Source organism: Scyliorhinus canicula, chromosome 7, assembly GCF_902713615.1.
Source record: "Scyliorhinus canicula chromosome 7, sScyCan1.1, whole genome shotgun sequence".
NCBI classification, from domain to species: domain Eukaryota; kingdom Metazoa; phylum Chordata; class Chondrichthyes; order Carcharhiniformes; family Scyliorhinidae; genus Scyliorhinus; species Scyliorhinus canicula.
Window position 1 is genome coordinate 159,138,676 of NC_052152.1, and position 25,714 is coordinate 159,164,389.

Below are 25,714 nucleotides of genomic sequence, written 5' to 3' on the forward strand. Positions count from 1 at the left end.
ATAATTAATCTTTTCCTACAATATTTTTGGTGAATCAGTTCGTACTTGTTAAATATACTGAAAAAATTAATATTTTCAGTTTGGGATCATTCATCTTGCAGATCGTATTGAATGGCCTCGGTGTAGTATATTTGAACCCCAACCCCCCCCCCCCCCCCCCCCCCCCATCTATATGCCTATCTAGGACTGGGACATGCCCCGCATGCTGTCCTTGCATTTATAAAGAAAGGTTTTGCACTTACCTTACTATTCTGTCTTCAGATCAGTTGCATACCTGATTCAATCTGGCCGGGAAGCAGTGCTATTTAATTAGGCACAGTATTGTCTGGACCCTGATGAGTTATATTTATGCTTTGGCACATCGTGAAACCTACAGGTTAAAATCAGAAATGGCAGTACAGGGTTAAGTTCCAAGCAGGCCTCTTCTTCCTTCGCACCAGCTGTTGGCCTGTTTCAATCTTGCTCTGGCCTCAGTTAACATGCAATTGAGGTCTTATTAAGGATGTAAAACTCCTGTTAGCATTTACACATGAATCTCCTGCCACAATCTATGAATGTTGTCTACATGGACTTCCAGAATGCATTTGATAAGATCCCCCACAAGATAGTTAGGAAAAATAAAAATGTACAGAATTGTAGGTAACCTTGTTACAAGGGTTGGTAATTAGTTGGGGTAGGAGACAGAGAATAGGGATAAAGGTACACATATCACTAAAACCAAGTGCACAGGTACGAAGAGTAATCTCATTGCCGAGTGGAATGTTGGCCTTTATCTGAATGGGACTGGAATACAACGAGAAATTACACTTCTGTTGTGCATTAGGTTTTGGGCACTGGTTCTCAAGAAGCATATATTGCACTTAAAGGTGTGAAGTGAAGAATTATCAAAATTATACAGAATTTGAAAGGATTGATTTCAGGAATCTTTAGGTTAAAAAAATATGGCGGGATTCTCCGGTCCGCCGTTTTCTGATGTGGCTTGCCCCTGCCGGCAGCAGGATTCTCCGTTCCCGCACCCCGCCAATGGGGTTTCCCATTGTGGCTACCTCACGCTGTTGGGAAATCCGTGGGTGTGGGTACACTGCCGGCGGACTGGAGGAGTCCACCGACGGAGAATTCCGCTGGTGGTCTATCTCTTAACTTCTACATTCCTTGTAGTCACATGGCACAAGGGCGGCACAGTGGCACTGTGGTTAGCACCGCTGCCTCACAGCGCCAGGGACCCGGGTTCAATTCTGGCCTTGGGTAGCTGTCTGCATGAAGTTTGCACAATCTCCCCGTGTCTGTGTGGATTTCCTCCAGGTTCTCTGGTTTCCTCCCAAAGTCCAAAGATGTGCAGGTTAGGTGGGTTGGCCATGCTAAATCGCCCCGAAAGTGTCCAAAGGTTATGTGGGGTTGCAGGGGTAGGCTGGGGAAATGGGCCTGGGTGGGGTGTTCTTTCAGAAGGTCAGTGCAGATTTGATGGGTCAAATGGCCGCCTTCTACATTTTCTATAATTTTCCCAAAAAATGGTCAAGTGTCAGCTTCTGACTGTAAACCAGTGTGGTTCTCTCCAGAAACTCCCTACCACTCTCCTCCCCATGGCAATGGAAGACCCCCTCCAGAAGCTTTGGGATGGTGGTATCGGGGGAGTATTGGGGGGGGGGGGGGGCACTCCCCGCCTGCTCATTCTCTGATGCGTACCCCTCTATCCCACATCACATATCAGGGGAAACCACCCTGACATGTCCACCTCAGTGCCCCGATACTTCCTCCTGGCACTGCCACTGTGCCAGGGTCAATGGCAATCCTCCAGGCACCTCTGCACCCCAGCGTTGTCATCATGACTGGAATTTATTTTTGCAAACCAGTAGTGATTTGCGCCAGCCTGATGCTACACCGCTGGGGGAGCGGTCTACGGGGTTGGACGCTATGGCGTAAAGCCATTTAATGCTATTTAAATACATGCAAATTCATGTTAATCAGGTTTACGTCTTCACTGGGCATGAACCTGATCATGTCACTGGCAGAGGGCGGGGATGATCTCAAACTGAGATCTCCTCAGCGCAAATCCCGCCATTGTCCTCGCGTGAGATTTTGCTGCCATAATGGGATTTGCGCTCATGGGGAACAGACCTGAAAAACGCGCCCAATAATGACGGACTTGTTGGCGAACCAGCTTTGTTGAATAGTTTACAACAGACCTGGAACTGAGGCAAAGAAAGCCACCAATGTTGAAAAGCTTTGGAAACTAGGGGTCCAATGTCACCTGTTTCTCCCAAGCGTGCTACACTGTACAGATATCAAGCTATAAATTACTCTCACCGCATCTTTTTGAAATCCACTTCCATCGCTGTCATTGGCAGCAGGTTCAAGGCCATTATCACTCGCTTTATTAAAAGTTCCTCACATCTGTCTACATTTCTTGCCCAAAATCTTAAATCTATTTCCCCAACTCCCATCAGTTAATTGGAATAATTTTCTTTCACTACTTTATCTTAACCGGTCATAATCTTGTACAAATCTATCCTCAACCTCCTTTATTCAGAGGACAACTCTTGCTTTTCCAACGAAACCTTGTAGCTAAAATCCCTCATCGTGGAACCATTCTGGTAAATCTCTTCTACACCTGCACAGGGACTGCCACTTTCTATCTCTTCTCCCAAAACGTTTTGCCTGCCTCCTTGCTGCATTAAATTCCATTTGCCTTTTTGCAACAGTAGCAGAAGGAGGGAGAATTTGGTTTTTACCAACTCAAATAGTGCCAGAGGGTCAAGCACAGGAGCCACAAGAGGAAAAGAAGGAAGTCAAGGGGAGCAGAGGGAACAACAGAGGGTTCCCGAAGGATGGCTCATAAGGGAGAGGGGCGAGGGGGGTGATGGTGCAGGGAATGATCATTGCCACTTGATTGAAGACTGCTTTTGAGAGAGGTCTGTATCTTCTATCAAAAAGTCCATCATCTTCATTCAATCCTTTCAAACTGTTCCACCTGAAGAACACAAAAGCATAACAAATTACTGAAATCAGTATTCACCTACGACAAAAATAAACAATGAACTGATCATCGGCACTGTCTTATCAAGGTTATTGTCTTGTGCAGTTGTGCTTCCCCTCCTTTGGGTAGGTCTAGCTCAGTGTTTTTCAAACTTTTTTACTGGGGACCCATTTTTACCAACCGGCCAACTTTTGGGACCCAACCTGGCTGACCTTCGTGACCCACGCCGGCCGACCTTCGTGACCCACGCCGGCCGACCTTCGTGACCCACGCCGGCTGACCTTCACAGCCCACACCGGCCGACATTCGCGGCCCACGCCGGCAGACCTTTGCAACCCACGACAGCTTACCTGCGCGACCCATCAATTTCTCTTACCTTGTTTGCTGCTGACAAAGTGGCACAGTAGCACAAGTGGATAGCACTGTGGCTTCACAGCGCCAGAGTCCCAGGTTCGATTCCCCGCTGGGTCACTGTCTGTGCGGAGTCTGCACTTTCTCCCCGTGTCTGTGTGGGTTTCCTCCGGGTGCTCCGGTTTCCTTCCACAGTCCAAAGATGTGCAGGTTAGGTGGATTGGCTACACTAAAATTGCCCTTAGTGTCCAAAAGAGTTAGGAGGGGTTATTGAGTTACGGGTAGTGAGGGCTTAAGTGGGTCAGTGCAGACCCGATGGGCCGAATGGCCTCCTTCTGCACTGTATGTTCTATGTTCTAAAAATGGAGGAAATGGTCTGGAGTCCCTTTGGCCCTCGTACACGTTCCTCCAACCTGTTGGATGAAGGGGAAGCCTTCCGTTGTCGTAAAGTATGGAGTCTCGATCTGTCCAAAGCTTTGCATTTTTTTCCTGTAAAATTTTATCAAATAAAACCCCCCTGAACTTGTAAAAAAAATAGCTGCGACCGTTTTTAAAAAAAAGGGCCCGATCACCGGCGCATGCGTGCCAGATCATCGGTGTTCGCAACCATTTTGAAGGCTGCTTGGAGCTGCCATTATTAAAAGCCGGCTGCTGCGGCTGTTGCACACAGATTTGCGCGATCGGGAGCGCCGCGACGGACGGCTCTGCGACCCTCCCGCCACATGCCCGTAACCCACCTGTGGGTCGCGCCCCCGAGTTTGACAATGCCTGGTCTAGCTGCTATATTTTATGCACTACCTGGTCCTGGAAGAGAGAGAGTGATTTATTGTGATTAGGTGTTTTTACAGGTTTGCATGTTGTCTGTAAGGCCACACATGGTTGAAGAGCTCAGATATTTCTGCGGTGCGTGAAGTCCCAAACATTAAATTCTGCCGTTGGTGCCGAAATGGGTGGTGGATGCAATACGTTGAGATTGTAATGCTGGTTGTGATGCAGTTATTGAGACATGTTCATGAGATGGAACCTCACCTTAACCACTCGTGTTAGAACATTAACTTCCTTCCGTCACTGGAGTCACGTCCCGGCAGCAGTGCTCCTAGCTGTGACCTTCTCAGCCATCTCATTACACATCCATCACATTAGCTGCTTCTGTGGCCTCCTTCTTCGCCACTTCATGCCAGTCCTTCTCTTCCTTTCTTGGTCCCTCAGTCATCCTGATACATGCCATTATCTCTCAGTCAGTGCATTCCACACATTCAGTGGAAGTCCATGTGGGGAGGGTACACATGCTATTCCATGGAAATTGGTCCTAATCAACACTTGAGTGTCAATTTTGGCTCCCCCAGGCAGGTCTAAATTAGGGTAATCAGCAATTAGTTCCAAAACTGTGATCAAAACGAGACTTTTAAAAAATGTTTCTGATTTTTCCAATTAAGGGGCAATTTGGCGTGGCCAATCCACCTACCCAGCACATCTTTGGCTTGTGGAGGTGAGACCCATGCAGACACAGGGAGAATGTGCAAACTCCACGCTGACACTGATGCAGGGCCATATCGAACCCGCATCCTCAGCGCGTGAGGCAACAGTAGGCCACCATGTCGCCCCAAAACGAGAGAGAATGATAAAGAACACAGTATCCCTATGCTTTATTAATTGAAATGTGGGAAGCGCTGGCAAGACTGACTCATTCCTAATTTGTTGCTGACCCTAATTGCCCTGAGAAGGTGGTGGCAAGTCACCTTCATGAACCACTTTAGTCCCTCTCATGCAGGTACATCCACAGTGCGTCAGGGAGGGAGTGCCTGTTTTCATTCTTTTCCCAAAATAATCCCAATCTTAAAATTAGAACTTGGTCATTTGAGAGTGAAATCAGAATGTACAGTGGAGCCTTCTTTATATACACCTTTAAAAAAGGTTCCTGATGCTGTTTATTGGTTTTAAATGATATCAAAACTTGTTTGCATTCACTAAGAATGTATTCCAAATACTCTAGTGGTTTACATGGGATTTGTATCATATGATGAAGCATTGAAATGTACTGATAAAGTGTTGAGTCAGCTGATTTCTCCCAGGAAGAGCAATTGGCCTTAACATTCCTGGGTCACTCAGGAAAAATTGCCAGATTTTACACCTGATTACCATCCAGTGAACTGTTGATCTATGTGCATATATCACACAACATCAGGGGTGAGATTCTCCATTCCTGATGCTTGGGGCAGGATACTGGGGCAGGATTTGTGGATTCCCATGACAGCAAAACTAGCGCCACTCCTGGACCGATTCAGTGACTGTGGAGGGGCTAGCACCGGCGTCACGTGGAACACAACTGATTCCAGTGAGAAACGGTACGGGATTCGCTACGTCCATGATTGACATGCGGGAGGCTGACAAGCTGCAGCTGCATATACACATTACAATCCCCACACACACTCATCACAGCCAACAATGTGGTACTGGTTGCTCTGGAGCGTGACCATCCCACTAACGGGTCAGCTGGGGCCAGAGGGCACCTAGGGGGGTACCTGGAGGAACACCCATACCACCAGTGGGCAGTCAGCAGCATGTGCAGATGCATGGCTGCCTTGCAGGCCACGGCAATGGGGCTCCATGCCCGTTCACCCAGATCCAGCAACTCACCTCCTGGCTACCCCCCGTTACTCCCCCTGGACCTGGCACAAGCCCCCCCCGACCAACGGCATGACTGTCAGCAAAAGACTGCAATCTTGGACACTTTCCGTACCCTCTTTCTCCCTCAACAGCCATGCGCCCCGTTGGGAATTCACCCCAGTGGGGGCGGAGCATTGCGGAGGCCTCGGAGAATACTGGGTCAGGCCCGCTAATGCTATGCCAACGGTGTTTACTGTACGAGCTTTCTGGAAAACATTGATGCAGCTGTTGAGGCGACGGAGAATTGAGATTTGGTGTGAAACCAGCTCCTGCCACGACTTCGGTGTCCAAACTGATTTTTTGCCCAATCGCGTTTCCCGAATCTGGTGTCGGCTGACGGAGAATCCCAACCCAGGTTTTTCTGTTGAAAAGACACAGGTTTGAATCATTTCGCTGGGTTTTCAAAGTGGCTGCGGACCCAGTTTGGACATGATTTCCAAGTCCCTGAGGTTGTCATGGATTCCAAAGCCTATGGGGAAAGTTGCAATTTTCAAAGGGCTGCTGGAGGAGGGAGCGGGAAACTTGCTTGCTATCAATTAATGACCCTTTAAGTTCCTTAAGGAACTTGTAAAGGGGCCTTTCTGGTACAGTGCAAAAAAAAAGGTAAGGTAAGGTGGGGTTACGGGGATAGGGTGGAGGTGTGTGGTTAGGTAGGGTGCTCTTTCCAAGGGCCGGTTCAGACTCGATGGGCTGAATGGCCTCCTTCTGCACTGTAAATTCTGTGATTCTGTGAATGCAGTATGATATAAATCACTTCTGAAGGAAGCAGAATCCACTTGTACCTTCCAAATTGTCCATGATTTGATTGGGAAGATTTTGTTTTGTTGCACTGCCGCAATCTTTATGAATTATTTTTATGGGTAAGGTAATCCAAACTTGACAGGCACTGCAATATTTTCTGCCTTGAATCCAGGGCGGTTCATTCTATAGCTCCTGAAATTGAGGCAATACTAAGCTTCCTGTGAATGAAGTAGAACCACACACGCTCAACACCAGTCACATTGCTTCAACATTCAACTCCAGCCGGTGTTATTGATCACATGGTCTGATTGCCAGATGTTAACAACTTGTTTATGGAAGGATGCCTTTTGAAAATATTTTTAATGGAGACATTTCTTTTCACTATTCAATTTGCAAAGTTGTATATTGATTAGAAACTGTTGTAAGCTGATAACTATAAGTTGCTGTGTGATAAATGAAATGAAATGAAAATTGCTTATTGTCACGAGTAGGCTTCAATGAAGTTACTGTGAAAAGCCTCTAGTCGCCACATTCCGGCACCTGTTCGGGGAGGCTGGTATGGAAATTGAACCGTGCTGCTGGCCTGCCTTGGTCTGCTTTAAAAGCCAGCGATTTAGCCCAGTGTGCTAAACCAGCCACTGCTCTGCTTTCCCCATTAATTATTCCTCATGCATATCTGGTTGACATCTGCCATTGCAGAAGCTGTGCTACCGCTAAGCTTATTATAGTTCCATAAACTGTCATTTAATTCCTAATCTGTGTAGCATTTATATACAAACAGTGAGCAGGGTAATAGTTTTGTGTCTTTTAACTAGTGTCATCAAAAGTGACTGTGGCATGCAAAATGGTTCATTGGTTAGATTATATTCATTCATGTGGTCACTTAACAACAGTGTTTTTATTCTATCTTTTATTGTAGAAAACCGCACATTCATTCAGTTGACACACTGAGAAAATTGTGTTGTAACTGGTTATGTTGATGTTGTTTGGGTTATTATGTGAATGGAGAGAAAGCATTCCCTTTGATGAGGTTGGGAGGGGCCTCAGTAGTCTTACATAACACACAAACTGTTGTTTTTTCAAGCTGCATCACACAGTGATAATTATGTATCTTAGTCCGAATCTGTCTATTGCTTCATTTGATACATGTTCAAAGGTTAGGAATCATTTGTGGTTTTGGATCTATGGTCAAAATTTAATACCCATCTCTCCCCCGATAACGGGTTTGGAGCCAGGGAGGCGTGGGGGGGGGGGGGGGGGGGGGGGGGGGGAATGGGAATCGGGAGGGGGGGGGGGCAGGGATGACATTTAATCAGGCAGGAAGATGTGGTACTGAAATCCTGACACCTTCCCACCTTTTCCCGATTAAATCCAGGATGGGAAAACTTGTGAATTGTCTATGGGTTTTACTTGCAGTCTCCAAGGGCCCTTGTTCAAAACCACTCGGAGCTTGATCGAGACAGCCTTCACTGGGAAGGGGATAGAGCCTCAGAAAACCACACCCTTGCTCTTTCTTCTGAGTCACCCACCCCTTGCCACTCGTCTAGCCAACGAACCAATCCTTCCGACCTCCATCCTGCCCACGCTCACCTGTGGCCTGAGTCCCTCTGCAATCCTTGACCTCTGATTGGTGCATTATCAGCAGATGCCACCACTGCCAGTGTCACTTTTGGGCAATGGAGAGGCGGCAGCCACTGTCAGGGGACTGGATTTGCACCCCAGGGTCCTGAATCCCAGGACGGCCCATCACTGTTCTGTTAAGCGCCTGATGAACACTTAATTCCGAGGGGCCTTCAACAAAGGAAGTTGGGCTCCAGTTGGTCCTCCTGCCAGTGGAAAAGACCACCGTTACCAACATTAAATTCTGTAAAACATTTCTCTTAATGTGTACAAGTACCTTGTTATTTTTGGAATAATTTCAGGTTCCGGCAATTGCTTAAGGAATGGAGAATGAAGATCCTCCGCTTAATCTTCCATGCAGTGAATTTATCCATAATTACTTTAATCTTTATGTAGGGTCCATCTTAGCTGTGGAAAAATAAATTAAGGTTCAGCAATAAAAATCTTTCCATATCTTTCTGAGGGTTCATTTTGTTGTTTGCAGTTGATGTTTGTATGATCACTACAGGGAAGAACAACTTACTCACTATGGGAATGTTATGATGCAAGACTTTGTCAGGAATTAATATTAAATAACTTGAGCTGCCTGTTGATCTGTCAGAATAGGAGTTTCATGCAAAGGAGGTGGAATGGTCTTCCAACTCAACTTCCAATCTGTTATCCACGTACCCCTATCCCCACTCCACTGAGTATTCAGCCCAATGGAATGTCCTGCCCATCTGAATCACATGTGTTACTTTAAAAGCCACAAAATCATGAAATGGATTGTGCTGGCATTTGTAACACTGCATTTATACTTTGGCATCCTTTACTATGCCAAAAAATCTTCACTATAACAATGGGAAAATCAAATCATTTCATCTGATTTATGCGCTGCTAAATTACAGTACAATGTTGGTCAAACACTATATTTAGCACAGTCACCTCTAACACTACGGATGTTCTTATTATGCCAGTTAAGTATTACGTTTGCTGCAGTTTCCATAATTAATGCATCCTTCCTTAATCATGAATACAATAAATTGGAGATATTAGGGCGGCATGGTGGCACAGTGGTTAGCACTGCTTCCTCACATCTCCAGGGTCCAAGGTTCAATTCTGGACTTGGGTGATTGTCTGTGTGGAGTCTGCACGTTCTTCCTGTGTCTGCGTGATTTCCTCCCACAGCCCAAAGATGGGCAGGTTAGGTGGATTGGCTATGCTAACTTGCCCCTTAGTGTCCAAAAGGTAAGGTGGGGTTACTGGGTTACAGAGATAGGGTGGAGGCATGGGCTTAGGTAGAGTACTCTTTCCAAGGGCTGGTGCAGACCCGATGGGCCAAATGGCCTCTTTCTGCACTGTAAATTGTATGATTCTATGATTTTGTTATCGTGCCTTTTCTGTGATCTTAATTTTATACTTAATTCGAAAGATGTGCCATCACTGGGCAAGACCAGAATTTTTGTGCCAATCCAAGATACAGCAAAAAAGTGGTCCTGGGCCAGAGGACAGTTAAGCGTCAACCCCATTGATGTGGATCTTGGGTTACTATTGGCTAGATTGGATAAGGCTAGCAGATTCCATCCCCAGAGGATATTAATGAGCCATTAAAAATGATACTCCAACAGCTTCATAGTCCCCCTTACTAATGCTAGACGTTTATTTCCAGGTTCTTAAACAACAATGGCAGGGTTTGAAATGATGTTAGGGACTTACGTGGATTTTCCAGCATTTTCTCTTTTGGTTTGAAATGATGTTCTCTGGATTATTACTATCAGCTCTGAATTTATCTTTTAGTAATTCTATCTCTGACCAGATCATTCATCAGTTTTTCAAACTCATGAAAAGGTTCAACTAAATGTCTCAGTCAGCAACATACTAATCAATATTCTCCCCCTCTTCCTGAGCTCTGATGTTGAACATACACGTTCCTTGTAGTGAATAAAATGGCTTCTGTCCAAGACCTTTGTTTCACCCAAGATAACCTCAGTAATCACATGACTATGGCAAATCACAGGAGACATGAGGCAACAGTGGGTGTGCCATTTTGAATTTGTACAAGAGTAATTCTGTGTCACGTAGAATTACACTCCTTATCCTAAACATCTCCTTGTTTCCCCAATCCTCCCAACTCCTTTCTTCTCTCCTGAAGTCTGAAAATCTGAAAACATCAACTTTTTAAAGGTTCTGAACCCAGATGACCAGTAAAAAATTGCTCCTTCATTGGTAAAAGTTCACCAATTGAGGAGCAGACTCTTTCATTCAATTGGGCCCAGAAACCCGGCAGGGTTGAAGCCAGAAAATCTTGAAGTTAGCTTTGTTCCAAATGCAAAGAAGAGAGAAACGAAAATGAGCTTGCTTTATGGGCTGCATTACAGAAATTCAAAGGCATAATTTGAGCGTTGGCTGTGTCCTGCGATGGATACGTAGAACACATATTCTTAAATAATCATCCCGACTGTAACAGGGAGAAGTTTACCATTTCCCAAATCATAGTTGTTCTTGTTTTTGAATGAGATTACAATTTATGGGCAGTTTTGTACTATGGGCCCATACTTGTGCAGAGAGAGAGGAGCCTAAGATCATTTTATGAAACAGTTTCACAAAAAGTTAATCCAGCTGGCAGAGAGGGCAGACTTCCATCAGGCTTGGAAAAATTCAAATATTGACCCCATAACTGAAAAGACAGTACCCAATCCTGTACAGCCTTGTCCCTCCCTCTACACTACGTACATTGAATAAAATTAGAAACAGATGGTAAATATTTAGAAGCATCTACAAATAAAAATTACTATTTTCATACGTCACAAATTCTCATGGGATTATCATTTCAATTGAAACAATATTACGGTTTCATTTACAGTAAAGATAGTTACAGTTTGCATTCCCTTTCACAAAGCCAAATGTTTTTATTACTTTAACTCCCACTGACATTGGCATCAAAGCATGTTTCGATTTTTTCCTTTCCAGTAACTAATAAAAGCCAAGCAAAATATTTGAAAGAAGGAAATTACACATTATACCCAAGTGTAAAATTACAGCACCAGTCTCAAATTCAGTTTGATTGTGAGGTGTGGTGAGAGGGTCAGAGGAAGTCACTGGTGCAACATTACTTTCATTTTGTAAACCCCACCTGCTTAGATATTCCTGCACTAAAATGCATTTACTAAAAGTTAAGGAATAATTTGATTACTTGGTTTCACATTCTGCTAACAGACATTGAAATACCTGAAGTACTCAGGAGGTCTGGCAGAGAATAGAATCATGGAATCCCTACAGTGCAGAAGGAGGCCATTCAGCCCATCACCTACCTTTTGAATGAGCCCTTCACCCATATCCTCTCCAATGTCCACCCCTCCCTATCTCCATAGCCTGACCTGCACATCCCTGGACACAAAGGGGCAATTTATCATGGCCAATCCACCTAATCCACACATATTTGGACTGTGGGAGGAAACTGGAGCACCCGGAACAAACCCACGCCGACTTGGGGAGAATGTACAAACTCCTCACAATGACCCAAGGCGGAATTTAACCCATGTCCCTAGTGCTCTGAGGCAGCAGTGCTAACCACTGTGCCACCACGCCACCCGAAACAGACTTTCGGTTCGAAAAACAGAGCTAATGTTTCAAGTCTAAGTTTTTTTTGGGAATGCCTCCTCCAACTTCACTCACATTCTCCTCCCCCTCCCATCATCTCCCATCCCATTCGTCCCTCCCCCTTACCCCTCCTTCCATGCCATCTCCCTATTGGGTTATTATAATGATATGATATTGTGTAATATCTTCCAGTGTAGTCCATGGACGGGATTCTGTGGCTCCCCCTGACTATGGCGGCGCTGGACACAGTCCGCAGCCACCACGCGAGGTTGACAAAACCTCAGACCACAAGTGATCCACGCCATTGGGAAGTCAGCCCATCGGAGGTGGAGCATTGGGGGAGGGCCTTCAGGTGACGTCCTGAGACCATCCCAACGGCGTGCGGTGTACTCATCGATGACGCCGTTTTGGAGGGGGCGGATCATCCAACGACAGACACCAACCCTGATTTTTGCGTCAAACGGGATTCCCCGCACAATCGGCCAATGCGATTTCGGCGTCAGCAATCGGAGAATCCCGCCCTAAGTGTTGATGCCAATGCAGAATCCATGGACTTTTACGTCAGAAAAAATGGTGCTGCACCTGGACCGGTACCGCTACCGTTGAGGGGCTAGCACCAGTGTCACGTGGAACGCAATTGATTCCAATGAAAATCGGTGCGGGTTTTGCCGGGTCCATGATTGACCCTTGGGAGGCTGAGGAGCTGCAGCCGCACATACACATTACACTCCCCACACACATTTATCCCAGCCAAAAAGATGGCACTGGTTGTGCTGGAGCATGCCCATACAGCTGATGGGTCGGCTGGGGCCAGAGAGCACCCGGAGGGGGTGCCCTGAGGGGACACCTATACGACCCGTGGCACTACGTTCACAGTGGGCTGTTAGCGGTGTGCGCAGCTGCATGGCTGCTTTGCCGGCTGCGGCAATGGTGTTCCATGCCCGTCCAACCGACCCCACAGCCCACCTCCTGGCCACCCGCCGGCCCTGGCAGAAGCCCACCGGCCAGCGGCACAACTGTTCAGCAAACTATGGCGATGTTGGACACCTTCCGTACCCCCTCTCCCTCAGCAGCCGCCAAGCCTGGGTGTCATGATTTTTAAAAAGACATGTGAACCACGCCATCGGGATAATGGCCCATCGGAGGCGGAAAATCGCGGAGGCCCCGGGGAATACCGGGTCAGGCCAGCTAATTATATGCAAACAGTGTCCACTGTATAGACGTTGTGGATTGCCTTGATGCCACTGTCGAGGTGCTGGTACATTGCGATTTGGCGTCAAATCGGCGCCTGCCGCGATTTCGGAACCGATTCTCTACCCAATTACCTTTCCCGATTTCGGCATCGGCTAAAGGAGAATCCCGCTCCATATCTTTTGGGGATCCTTTATCTCATCTTCTGTTAATCATGATGTGTTTAGCCTGTGTAGACCTCCATTCTCAAATTAACTTTGACATTTTTATGGCTTGCTTGACTGGTTCAGACACACCTGAATCAATGAGTCATGGCTGAGGACTTATCGGATGGTGGGGTTTCCCTTCTTGCCATCTGAAGAGTAGGCGGCGAAGACAACCCTGCCTGCCGTGCAGCCATTTAAAACTCCAACAGCCTTTGGCTTCAGCCAGGACTTCTGCCCCTCACCAGGGAGGAAGTTGTTGGCAGTTCTGTAGTCCCTGCAGCACCAAGAAGCTGCAGTGGGCAAGACTGGGACTGCAAGCAGTCCCTGGAGCCGAAGTCCTGGGAGTCCAGGACGATATAGGTGTAGTGGTCTCATGGCAGATGTGGAGATGAGGCCCAGGCAGAGAAAGTTGAGGGTGTCGAGCGAGAGGCTGGGGGTGGGGTGAGAGTCTCTGCATATGCCGGCCCTTCCAGCAGGAGTGCCCAATTTTGAAGAGAGGTTGTTGATGCAAGCACCCTTCTTCCCTTACCACCTGAGACTGGAATATAGTTTAGTTTCACACTTCCCCTCGGCACTGGTCTCCCGCCAGCTGGAAATTAAGACTGTTTGGAAAACTCAAAGTGGTCAATATTGGCCATTTAAGGACCGCAATTGGGCAAAAGCGGGAGGGCTGGCCAAGACTTCACCGATCCAATTGTAAAATTGCAGAGAGGGTGGGAGCCTGATGGGAAAGACATCTGAGAAATTTTACGATCACCCTCCCCACCCATTCACAAATGTGGTGGAAGGGAATGTAAAATTTGGTTGAATAGATCTGGAGGTAATGGATAAAGAACTGATTGGCAGACAGGGAGCAGAGAGTGGGAAAGAACGTGTCCTTCTCAGAGAAGCAGGCAGTGACTAGTGGGGTACCGCAGGGTTCAGTGCTGGGAACCCAGCTGTTCACAATATACATGAATGATTTGGACAAAGGAATTGCATGCAATATTTCCAAATTTGCAGACAATACTGAGCTGGTGGCAGTGTGTGCTGTGAGGAGGATGCAAAGAGGCTGCAGGGTGACTTAGACAGGCTGGCCTAGTGGGAAAATACTTAGCAAATGCAATATAATGTGGGTAAATGTGAGGTTATCCACTTTGGTGGCAAAACAGGAAGGCAGACTATTATCTGAATGGTGGCAGTTTAGCAAAAGGAAAGTGCAACAAAACCTGGGTGTCATGGTGGAACAGTTGCTGAAGATTGGCATGCAGGTACAGCAGGTGGTGAGGAAAGCTAATGGCATGCTGGCCTTCATAGCCGGAGGATTTGAGTATAGGAGTAGGGATGTCTTGCTGCATTAAACAGGGCCTTGGTGAAGCTACACCTTGAGTATTGTGTGCAGTTTTGGTCTTCTCGTTTGAGGGAAGGACATTCTTGCTATTGAGGGTGTCCAGCGAAGGTTCACCAGACTAATTCCTGGGATGACAGGACTGACATATGAAAAAAAACTGGATTGACTGGGTTTGTACTCCCTGGAGTTTAGAAGAATGAGAGGGATCACCTGGAAACATATAAACTCCTGATGGGACCAGACAGGTCAGATGCGGGAATAATGTTCCCGATGTTGGGGATGTCCAGAACCAGTCTAAGAATAAGGGGTAAGCCATTCAGGACTGAGATGAGGAAGAACGTCTTCTCACAAAGAGTTGTAAACTTGTGGAATTCTCTACTACAGAAATCTGTTGAAATGAAATGAAAATCGCTTATTGTCACGAGTAGGCTTCAATGAAGTTACTGTGAAAAGCCCCTAGTCGCCACATTCCGGCGCCTGTCCGGGGAGGCTGGTACGTGAAGTTGGGGCCAGTTCGTTGGATATACTCAAGAGGGAGCTGGATGTGGCCCTTGTGGCTAAAGGGATCAAGGGGTATGGAGAGACAGTGGGAGTGGGATACTGAATTTGCATGATCAGCCATGATCATATTGAATAGTAGTGCAGACTCGAAGGGCTGAATGGCTTACTGCTGCACCTATTTTCTATATTTCAATGTATGCTGTTTAAACAATTTGAAATCGGATAATAGGTCAGCTGCATCCCAATTCCAACTGGGAGTTTTTGTGGAGATTCTGACAATATACCTTTGACCATCCTTCTTTTATTGTACATCAGACGAGTGTTGCTGAGGTTGCTTTTGTGCGCTTTTCTGAAGCTCTGTCCATGAAAATAAGTTATGGTGAGAGTGCACCAAGGAGTAATGGCGTCTTTGCTTTTTATTCAATTTATTGTTCAGCATTGCCCGAAGCTGCCCATTGAAATCGCAACCTTCTCTAGCCCAATTTTTCTGACGTTTTTTGTTTGATTCATCTTTGCTCACTTTCCCAACTGAGCTAACCCGGTGCTGGTCCTCACATGTGCTGTCCCACTCATGGAACTGCCAGGCGAAGCGCTACCATCTCACCATGAGGGATCCGCCGGCTTATCAGCTCTTTATTTGAGCATGTCTCCAAAGCTTTCTTCGCAGACATCACGCTGCGTCTTCAACACTGCCTGATGCGAAAACTTTGATGCAGTCTGACTAAAAGGTCAAGGGTCTTCTTGTGCAATATAACATGATCTATGGTTGTTCTCCAAGTCATACCTGTACTTAACCTTGCTGTCACGTTGCTGATCATCATGTGTTTTTTTAAAATAAATTTAGAGTACCCAATTATTTTTCCCAATTAAGGGTCAATTTAGTGTGGCCAATCCACCCATCATGCACATCTTTGGGTAGTGGGTGTGGAACCCATGCAGACACGGGGAGAACGTGCAAACTCCACACAGTGACCCAGGGCCGGGATTCGAACCCGGGTCCTCAGCGCCGTAGGCAGTAATGCTAACCACTGTGCCACCATGCTGCCCTATGTTGTGTTATTTTAATGATATAATGCTTTCAGTGTATTTACTGTGTAGCCACCTGGGTTGGCCACTTCCCGAGTTTAAAATGGAGATTCGCTAAGAATGCAGGGAAAAATGGACAGGCTCAGAAAAGCAGGCAGAATGCAAAGTTTTCCTGGATATTCAAGCTGCAGAAAAGCAGACAACACTGAAACCGGCAGTCATCTACATATTAATGAGCGATCCCCGGGAACAATAGCAACAGTTAAAGATAATCGAGGTAAAGCCAGACTCCTCGGCGCCAGCAGGAGTCCAAAACAAAAGAAGCCAACGAACACTTAGGAACTGCCCAGCGATCAGGGAACAGCTCCAGTATTGGAGAAATCAATTCAAATGATCAGAACTTAGTCCAATCAATTGGAGCCAGGTACGGGGTTCCGCCCAAAAGGGCGCGAAGCCCCTGGGGACTATAAATTAGAGTCCCCACGTTCATCTCGTCCTTCTTGGCAGGGTCACTCAGCAGCTTGAAGCAACCCGTGACCTGCCTAGCAGCTGCACCAACAAGTAAGTGTCCAGTCAACGCACGCTACGAGATAGGCGCTCCTGACCCTTAGTCCATACCAGCTGGAAGCCCGCAGTCTCAGGATCGAACGAGAGGCCATTGTTCCCTGACCGAGTGGGTTCCTTTTCCAAAAGCTAAGTATTGGCCTGTAGTGATAGAGATAGTCTAGTTCTGTAGTATTTTATGCATGAGTAGCGATTGACTGTGTATATAATAAATGTGTTTTGATTTGAACCTTACTAACTGGTGTATTGAGTCATTGATCAGCACTTGAACTTGAACCTCGTGGTTGTATCATAAGGATACCTGGCGACTCTAGAGCAAGGTGATTAAACAGAGCCAATTGAGTGTAAAGCACACTCACCAAAATGGGCAGAAACTGTACAAGACACAAAGCACCATTTGCTCAGAAGGGACTGAGGAAACTCATTGTAAGTTCATTCATTATGATTTAGCACATGAGAAGATTTAGGCATAGATATAAAGCTTGAATGCATCAGAGATGTGTGTGTATGCTCTGATCAAAACAAAAGTGAAACTAATACTGCATGACATGACACATTGCCCTTCCAGTGATGTCACAATGATATTCCTCTCCCCTTCTCCTCACCCTTCTCCCATGCCACTTGCAAGTGTCTCGACTTTTAAAGACATTAAATGGATTTACATTAATTAAAAACAAATTCCAATTTTGTAAATGGAATCACTAGAAGAAGGAGGAGAAAGATCATTTAGGAATCATCAATGCTACATGTCTTCATTACTAATCTGGAGTATCAGTTCATACCTTACATCAGATATCACATTCCTCGTTCTTGGTCTCCACTATTGTCTCCTCCATTTGTGCTTCGTGACTTATCTGGAGCACTGGCATTAACATCATTAGAGAAAATCCTCAGAGTAGATGTATTTAAGCTGGTAATTGGATGGTCACGAATACGTGGCACTAGATACAATGATGTTTTTGGAATGGTTGAGGCAGTGTGCTGGTGAAATTGCTCTTCCCCAATGTCTCTGGCGAAGAACAAAAATACAGGTTTCTTGTAAACGGTGAATGTCGTGTGAAAATAGCCCTGTGAGAGTTTGCTTCACATGCTGTTCTAGAAAGCCTGCAGTAATGGTGAGGCGAGTGATGAATAAAGAGATGAGATAACATTTGTATTAACCTTTAACGTATAGGTGGTGGCCAGATTTCCGTAACCTAACCTCCATACAATCTCTGTGTCAAGAAGCCCAAGCACTTCCTCTTCTAAGAACTAAGGGGCTGGTGGTTGCACGGGCTTCATTCTGCCCAAATGTATTCAAGATATTTATTCAAGATATTTATACATCGCCTTGTCCTACAAGAAGAAAATCAAGAAGTTCAGTGTTGGCGTGATTCATGTAACAGTATTTTGCAGCCAGTAGTGCGGCGCTCGTCCGATAACTCCAAGATGAAGGGGATAGATCCTTAGTTACCTCAGGGAACCTCATATTAGACTGAGACTAGCTGTCTCGCTCTAATATGCAGATTTACCAAAAAGTGACTTCGGGACCCTCGGGGGAACAAGGCATCCCTCCTAGCCTCCACCACGTCCAGGAGCCTCCTCAGGTCAGCATACCCGAATCTTAGGGCCGGTCTCCTCGGCGACATTGTTGCAAGCTGGCTGGGGTTGGTTAAGCAAGTGCAGCTTAAGTACTGCTTGACCTTGTTAGTGAGGGGGTGGGGGGCTGGCCAGCGCGGTCCCGGCGAATTAGCTGGCATTCGGGGCGAGAAGTGGACCGATTAATGCTCAATAGGGTTGCCGGCCTCGCTAGGCCGAGCGCTGGGAAACTTGTGCCAATAGCACACTTAGAAATTTTTCTGGAGAATCCGCCCGTAATGTAAAACAATTTGTTAAATATAAGGGGTAAAATTCTCTGCAATGGCCAACGCCGGCGTGAAACCCGGAGTGTTTCACGCCGGCGTCGGAGGCCGCTCCTCGCCCCCTATTCTCCCCCCCCCCCCTCTGTGGGGCTAGGAGCGGCGTTAGGAGAAACTCGGCCACTTGCGTCAAGGTGGCGCGCATTCGCGGTTGCCGTCTTCCCCTCCGCTGCCCCGCAAGACATGGCGGCTTGATCTTGTGGGGCGGCGGAGGGGAAAGAGTGCGTTTCTTAGAGATGCCGGCCCAACGATCGGTGGGCACCGATCGCGGGCCAGTCCCCTCCCGAGCACGCCAGTGGTGCTCGTTCTTCTCTCCGCCCCCCACAGGCCCCACACTTACCTGTCGTGCGCTGTTCACGCCGGCAACGACCAGGTGTGTGTTGCCGCCGGCGTGAACAGGTCGGGATCATCAGGCCGCTCGGCCCATCCGGGCCGGACGGCGACCGCCGATTCTCCGAGCGGCGTGTCGCAAAACGCGACACGCCATTTTGGGGGGGGGGTGGGAGAATCGCGAGGGATGCCAGAGCGGCCCTCCCGCGATTCTCCCACCCGGCGTGGGGAGCGGAGAATCGGGCCCCAGATGTGAAAATCCAAAATTCTGTCCAGGATTTTGAAATTGATATTTGATGTTTTAGAGGTGATATTGCTGACAAGAAGATTTGTGGGAAAAGTAGATACTTGAAATTAAATGCACACGCTACCTAATGCACTATGGAATCATACACCACCCAGTTGGTGTTTAAAGGAAGATGGACAAATAAATACGAGTGAGATAAGATTCGAAGAACAATTGTTTGAGTGTCAGTAAGCTATTCCTCAATTTATAACAAGGGCCTCATTCTGTATTTACTATTTTGAGCAGTAATAGTCATTGCACTTCCCCCTATTTACAGGATTATTACATAGACATGGAAAATATCACAATATTGCTTTTCTGCTGGGTTGCACTACCTTTTTTCAGCAAAATTGGTAAAACCAGCACAAAATATTGATGAGCTTCAAGTGCAAATTACAGCCAGCGCAAATTGGGTGTTGGTGACGGTTTGCGCTAACTTGAGAGGCACTTGCTCCTCCCACAAAATTGGCCACTACCAGAGGATGAATTGCTCACTGTTACAAATCCCTGCTCGTTACACTGAATGGATCTTAAAAATTAAGCTTTTTTTAGATGCAAGGAGACAATTAGCTTTGTTTTCTTTTTCAATTTACTAAGAAATTGATTACTGCACACCAATGAAGACAGTATTCTGTCTGTATAACTTTTTAAAACCACTTTTGGTTATTTACATTGACCATATGGTGCAGAAGGAGGTCATTCGGCCCATTGAGTCTGCACCGACCCACGTATGCCCTCACTTTCACCCTATATCTGTAACCTAATAACCCCTCCTAACCTTTTAGTCACTAAGGGCAATTTATCATGGCCAATCCACCTAACCTGCATATCTTTGGATTGTGGGATGAAACCGTAGCACCCGGAGGAAACCCACGCAGACACAGGGAGAATGTGCAGACTCTGCACAGACAGTGACCCAGCGGGGAATCATACCTGAGACCCTGGTGCTGTGAAGCCATAGTGCTAACCACTGTGCTGCTACTTGGGATACTGATAGGTGATGAATTGGACACTCAAATTAAAATGCTTATATATTCAACCAAGGGCAGCACGGTGGCACAGTGGTTAGCATTGCTGCCTACAGCGCTGAGGATCCGGGTTCGAATCCCGGCCCTGGGTCATTGTCCGTGTGGAGTTTGCTCATTCTCCCCGTGTCTGCGTGGGTTTCACCCCCACAACCCAAAGATGTGCAGGATAGGTAGATTGGCCACTCTAAAATTGCCCCTTAATTGGAAAAAATAATTGGGTACTCCAAATTTATAAAAAAATATCTATATATATTCAACCATATCAATTATACCGCACCAGGTTAACACCCTTAAATATACCCAGGGATGTCGATCACGCAATTTAATTTTAAAAATGGTGTTCTAAAATGTAACCAATTGTGACGGTTCAAGGTAGAGATTGCATTCAGTGACATGCAAGTGAGTTTAAGTGGAAACCTGAGTAAAATGGCACTTTCGACCATCATGGCACTGTTTTCTTCATTGTAACACACTTCAACAAGGGTGGGATTTTCCAGTCCATCCGAAATGAATGGACTTTTGAACCACTCACCACATTTGACGGCCCCGTCCTAAATTTACATCAATTTCATTCTAGAAATGGTCAGAATAGAAAAGTAAAATGCATGTCATGTATGAGGATGTACTTTATGTAAGTAAAGATAACTCTCCTCTCTTTTGGTCTGCTAGTTTTGTGCATCACACGCAGAGGAAATTTGGGTGCTGTGATGTCACTCCTCTTTTAGTACAATTCTTAAATGTTAATGTGTGGTCAAGATTAATCTACCATTTGATAGTTTTTCTTGTGAGAAGAATGGGAGCTATGTTTTCGTGATTGGCCTCAGCAACCTCCTTGTGAGGCGATTTCTAGATCAGGGTGATGAATCATTCAGTAATGTGTTGTGTTGCCAGATTACCATTTATTGCTTTAAAAAAGCAAATCAACAAAAAGATTTCATAGCGAATACGGGATATGATGAGTAAACACGTTTATATCATTTCTTGGGGATTTCTGTTGAACTTCTGCCAAAGATATGGGGGGCAATCTGAAGAACGCCTTCCATCCTTCTGACATAGGATTTCCCAGACCCCATGTGCTGCCAACCAAAAGGAGGACTGGCAGCTCTTCAGTCCCATCGGCTGAGATTGGGGGCTACTGCTGGAACTGCAGCCAGTACTGGACCAACCACCATGATGGCTGCCCTAAGTCCAGATAGCTGTCCACTGCAGGCCCCATCCAAATCAGGCTAGATTTGGTGTTGGGAAGGGAGTCAGTCATTAAGGCAGGGGGTTTTTGTTCAGCGGGGATGACCCTTGTCACTGCGAGGACCCTCTGTGGGCCACACCATGCCTGAAAAGGAGGGTAACCCTGAGCCGGCAGGGAGGCCTCCAGGATACACCTAATGGTCTTCCCACATAGCGGTGCCCATTGCTGCAGGCAATATACTATCATATCAGCAACAGGAAAAGACTCTTAAATGTTCCTAAACTGGACAAGTAAGGGGCTCAATTAGCCTTAGGGGTGGGGGTTGCAGAGTGCGCAAGTCGGGGGAGGGGTGATCTGCCATCTTTCCTAACTTTGGTAAAATTCCATCTGCACCTGATGGGTATGCCACCCTTGCCATTCCACCTGATTTCATCATTCCTCTCTGTCATCTATCCTGCATCCCGGAAAATTCCTTGGGTGCTGCAAGATTCTGGCCACAGTGTGCACTCTGATTGGATTTATGTCAGGGCCCAGAAATAGATTGGAATGTTATTGCAATTTAACATAATGGAAATGGCTTCATTTCAACATTTGTGCTAGTTCCTGTCCTTTCTACCAAAAGCACACTTCCTGAAAATATAATTTCTATATAGGCGACACAATGGCACAGTGGTTAGCACTGCACCAGGGACCCGAGTTTGATTCCGACTTTGGGTGACTGTGTGGAGTTTGCACATTCTCCCCGTGTCTGCATGGGTTTCCTTTGGGTGCTCAAGTTTCCTCCCACAGTCCAAAGATGTGCAGTTTAGGTGGATTGGCTATGCTAAATTGCCCCTAGGGGGGTTACGTGGGTAGGGTGTGGTTTGGGCCTAGGTAGGCCTCTTTCGGAGAATCAGTGCAGATCCGATGGGCCGAATGGCCTCCTTCTGCATAGGAGGGATTCTGTGATAAATTGGAGGCTACCATGACCAAAATGTATGTGTTCCCTTTTGCTGCCTGTGATCAGTATATTTGTATGCAAATGGTTTTCTTATCCCTAGAACAGGGGTGGGCAAACTGTTCCGTGCAAGGGCCACATTCAGAAATTCACAATTTTAAAGGGCCGCATAGTATATTAAGTAAAATAATTACTTCACCCGGTTATGATTCTGGGCGCCTCATATAGAACATAGAACATAGAACAGTACAGCACAGAACAGGCCCTTCGACCCTCAATGTTGTGCCGAGCAATGATCACCCTACTCAAACCCACGTATCCACCCTATACCCGTAACCCAACAACCCCCCCTAACCTTACTTTTTAGGACACTACGGGCAATTTAGCATGGCCAATCCACCTAACCCGCGCATCTTTGGACTGTGGGAGGAAACCGGAGCACCCGGAGGAAACCCACGTACACACGGGGAGGACGTGCAGACTCCGCACAGACAGTGACCCAGCCGGGAACCGAACCTGGGACCCTGGAGCTGTGAAGCATTTATGCTAACCACCATGCTACCGTGCTGCCCAAACAGTACAGCACAGAACAGGCCCTTCAGCCCTCGATGTTGTGCCGAGCAATGATCACCCTACTCAAGTTAACGTATCCACCCTATACCAGTAAGTAACCCAACAGCCGCCCCCCCCATTAACCTTAAAAAAAAATTTTTTTTTTAAATTAAAAATTTTTTTTTTTTTTTTGTTAATGACTTGGTGGGCCGCATAAAGACCTTTGGTGGGCCGCATAAAGACCTTTGGCGGGCCGCATGCGGCCCGCGGGCCGTAGTTTGCCCACCCCTGCCCTAGAATGACTGTCTCAATTAAATAATTTCCAGCTGCAAGCTTTTTTGTGAATGTTAAAAATAAAGAAGGTTATTTAATATCTCCCGCTTGTCCTGGATATTTAAAACGTAATGTCTCACTCACTCGGTTGATAAACATTATCACATGCACAATGATCACATACAGATACAGATGAAAGTAAAACAATACAATTACAATTTATGATAATCTGAGTATATTTCAAAGCAGACCTGTAGTTTCTAGATAAATTGATGCTTTAGCTGAAGTGAAGGTTTTACAAAGCACAGAATTCTTTGTACAGTTGAATTTCCAGTAAGTTGGTTCTCAGGTTGGAAGTTGGAACCAGTTGGAGGATGGGGAGTCCTCTTGTTTTAAAGTTATTGTTCTTTAATATCTTGGCTGTTTTAGACGATTCGCTGTCGGTTCAACGGTTTTTTGATGGTATGTCTTCTTAAAAGCAGACAACAAAGTGACTTTCTCATCATATGACCTTTGCAAGTTCAAAGACCTTTTTCAAAAAGGTGTGGTATGTTGATTACACATCCCGTGTTGTTTGGCATCTTGAAATTCACCCAGTCTAGTCTGATTGAGAGACCATCGTTATACAATGGAAGGTCGATGGAATCCATTCACATTCATCTAATACACATTGTGTTTCAATGTTTCTTTTGATCATGATGAAACAGAAAGATGAACCAACTGTAATGCAACAGTTCTTTTGTTGATGGTCAATCCTTAAAGGATGTGTGAATTCCCCAGATGTGTGTGTGTATGTGACTGTGTGTGTGTATGTGTATACATAAGTATGTGTGTGTGTGTGCTTGTGTACATAAGTGCGTGTGTACATTATTGTGTGTGCGTTTGTGTGCACATGTGTATGCAAGTATGTGTGTGTATATGAAGGTTATTTAATATCTTTGTGTCACACATTATTGTGTGTGGATGTGTGTGTATATGAGCGTGTGTATACATGTGTGTACATGAGAGTATACGTGTATGTGTGTATGTGTGTATTAGTGTACGTGTGTGCAAATGTGCATGTGCGTAATTGTGTGTACGTGAGCTTTTAATAATCTTTATTGTCACAAGTAGGCTTACATTAACACTGCAATTAAGTTACTGTGAAAAACCCCTAGTCGCCACATTCCGGCGCCTGTTCGGATGCACAGAGGGAGAATTCAGAATGTCCAAATTACCCAACAGCACGTCTTTTGGGACTTGTGGAAGGAAACTGGAGCACCCGGAGGAAACCCACGCAGACACGGGAGAACATGCAGACTCCACACAGACAGTGAACCAAGCTGGGAATCGAACCTGGGACCCTGGAGCTGTGAAGCAACAGTGCTACCCACTGTGCTACCATTTGCAAATATGTTTGTGAGTGCAGGTGCACATGTGTATGTTTGTGTGTGTGTACATATATGTATGTGTGCGCAAATGTACGTGCTTTATTTTCTTTTTTGAAAATGTTTCCACTTAAGGGGCAATTTAGTGTGGCCAATCTGAGCACATCTTTGGGTTGTGGGAGTGGGACCCACGCAGACGTGGGGAGAATGTGCAAACTCCACTTGGACAGTGACACTGTGGGCCGGGATCAAACCCAGGTCCTCGACGCCGCAAGGCAGCGGTGCTAACCAATGCACCACCGTGCTGCCCCGCGTGTGTATGTGTGTATCTGAATGTGTGTGTGTGTATGTGTGCGTGTATACATGTGTACGTGAGTGTATGTATGTGTGTGTATGTATATGTGTACGTGAGTGTGTGTACGTTAGTGTGCATGTGTGCACATGCGAATGTGTGTGTACATGTGTATGTGCGCATGTGTACGTGTGTGTGTGTGTATAACTGTGTGTATGTGAGAGTGCATGTGTGTGTGTGCATATATATGTGTGTGTGTCAGTGTGCGTATGTATTTGAATGTGTGTGTCTGTATGTGAGTATGTGTGTGTGTGTGCATTTGTGTGTGCGTGCGTGCATGCACATGTGTGTGTACACAATGGTGATGTGAATGGTGATGAAATTCTGGAATTTGTCCTGTTGATCTCGACTAGATGGCTAGTACTGACAAGAGCACTTCACTGTCCTTGACAGCTTGCCTTTATCAACAATTACATACTTTTAATAGTCAACATTTGTCCTGTTTGAAAGAAGGATTGGAAAAGCTTTGATTCTGTCTTTGTTTTGACAGACTTTCTCTTGGGTTTTTTTGTGGTATAAATTATGCTAATCATTCTTGGAGAGAAATTAAACATTAGCACTGGAGCCTCGCAGGCAAAGCATTTGTGGCTAATACCATACATAGAGAATATTTAGTCATCACTGTGTAACTCTTTAATATCTCGCTTCATGAAATGACAAACTAAAATTTAAATTTATAATGTATACAGAATGATGAGTATACAAAACGAAGAATGTTGGGCGGAATTCTCCGCAAGGCCCAACGCCGTCGGGAA

At 46.0% G+C, this 25,714-nt stretch overlaps 1 long non-coding RNA gene and 1 pseudogene across 1 annotated transcript; one reads left to right on the forward strand and one right to left on the reverse strand.

Moving 5' to 3' along the window:
* Nucleotides 1-1,904: 1,904 nt before the first annotated feature.
* LOC119968655 lies at nt 1,905-10,264 on the reverse strand. The gene is made up of 3 exons (XR_005461164.1): nt 10,049-10,264; nt 8,631-8,761; nt 1,905-2,968 (listed from the first exon to the last, which is right to left on the reverse strand). It is a non-coding gene; the product is annotated as an uncharacterized LOC119968655 (long non-coding RNA).
* LOC119969822 lies at nt 7,725-7,813 on the forward strand (annotated as a pseudogene).
* Nucleotides 10,265-25,714: the final 15,450 nt, after the last annotated feature.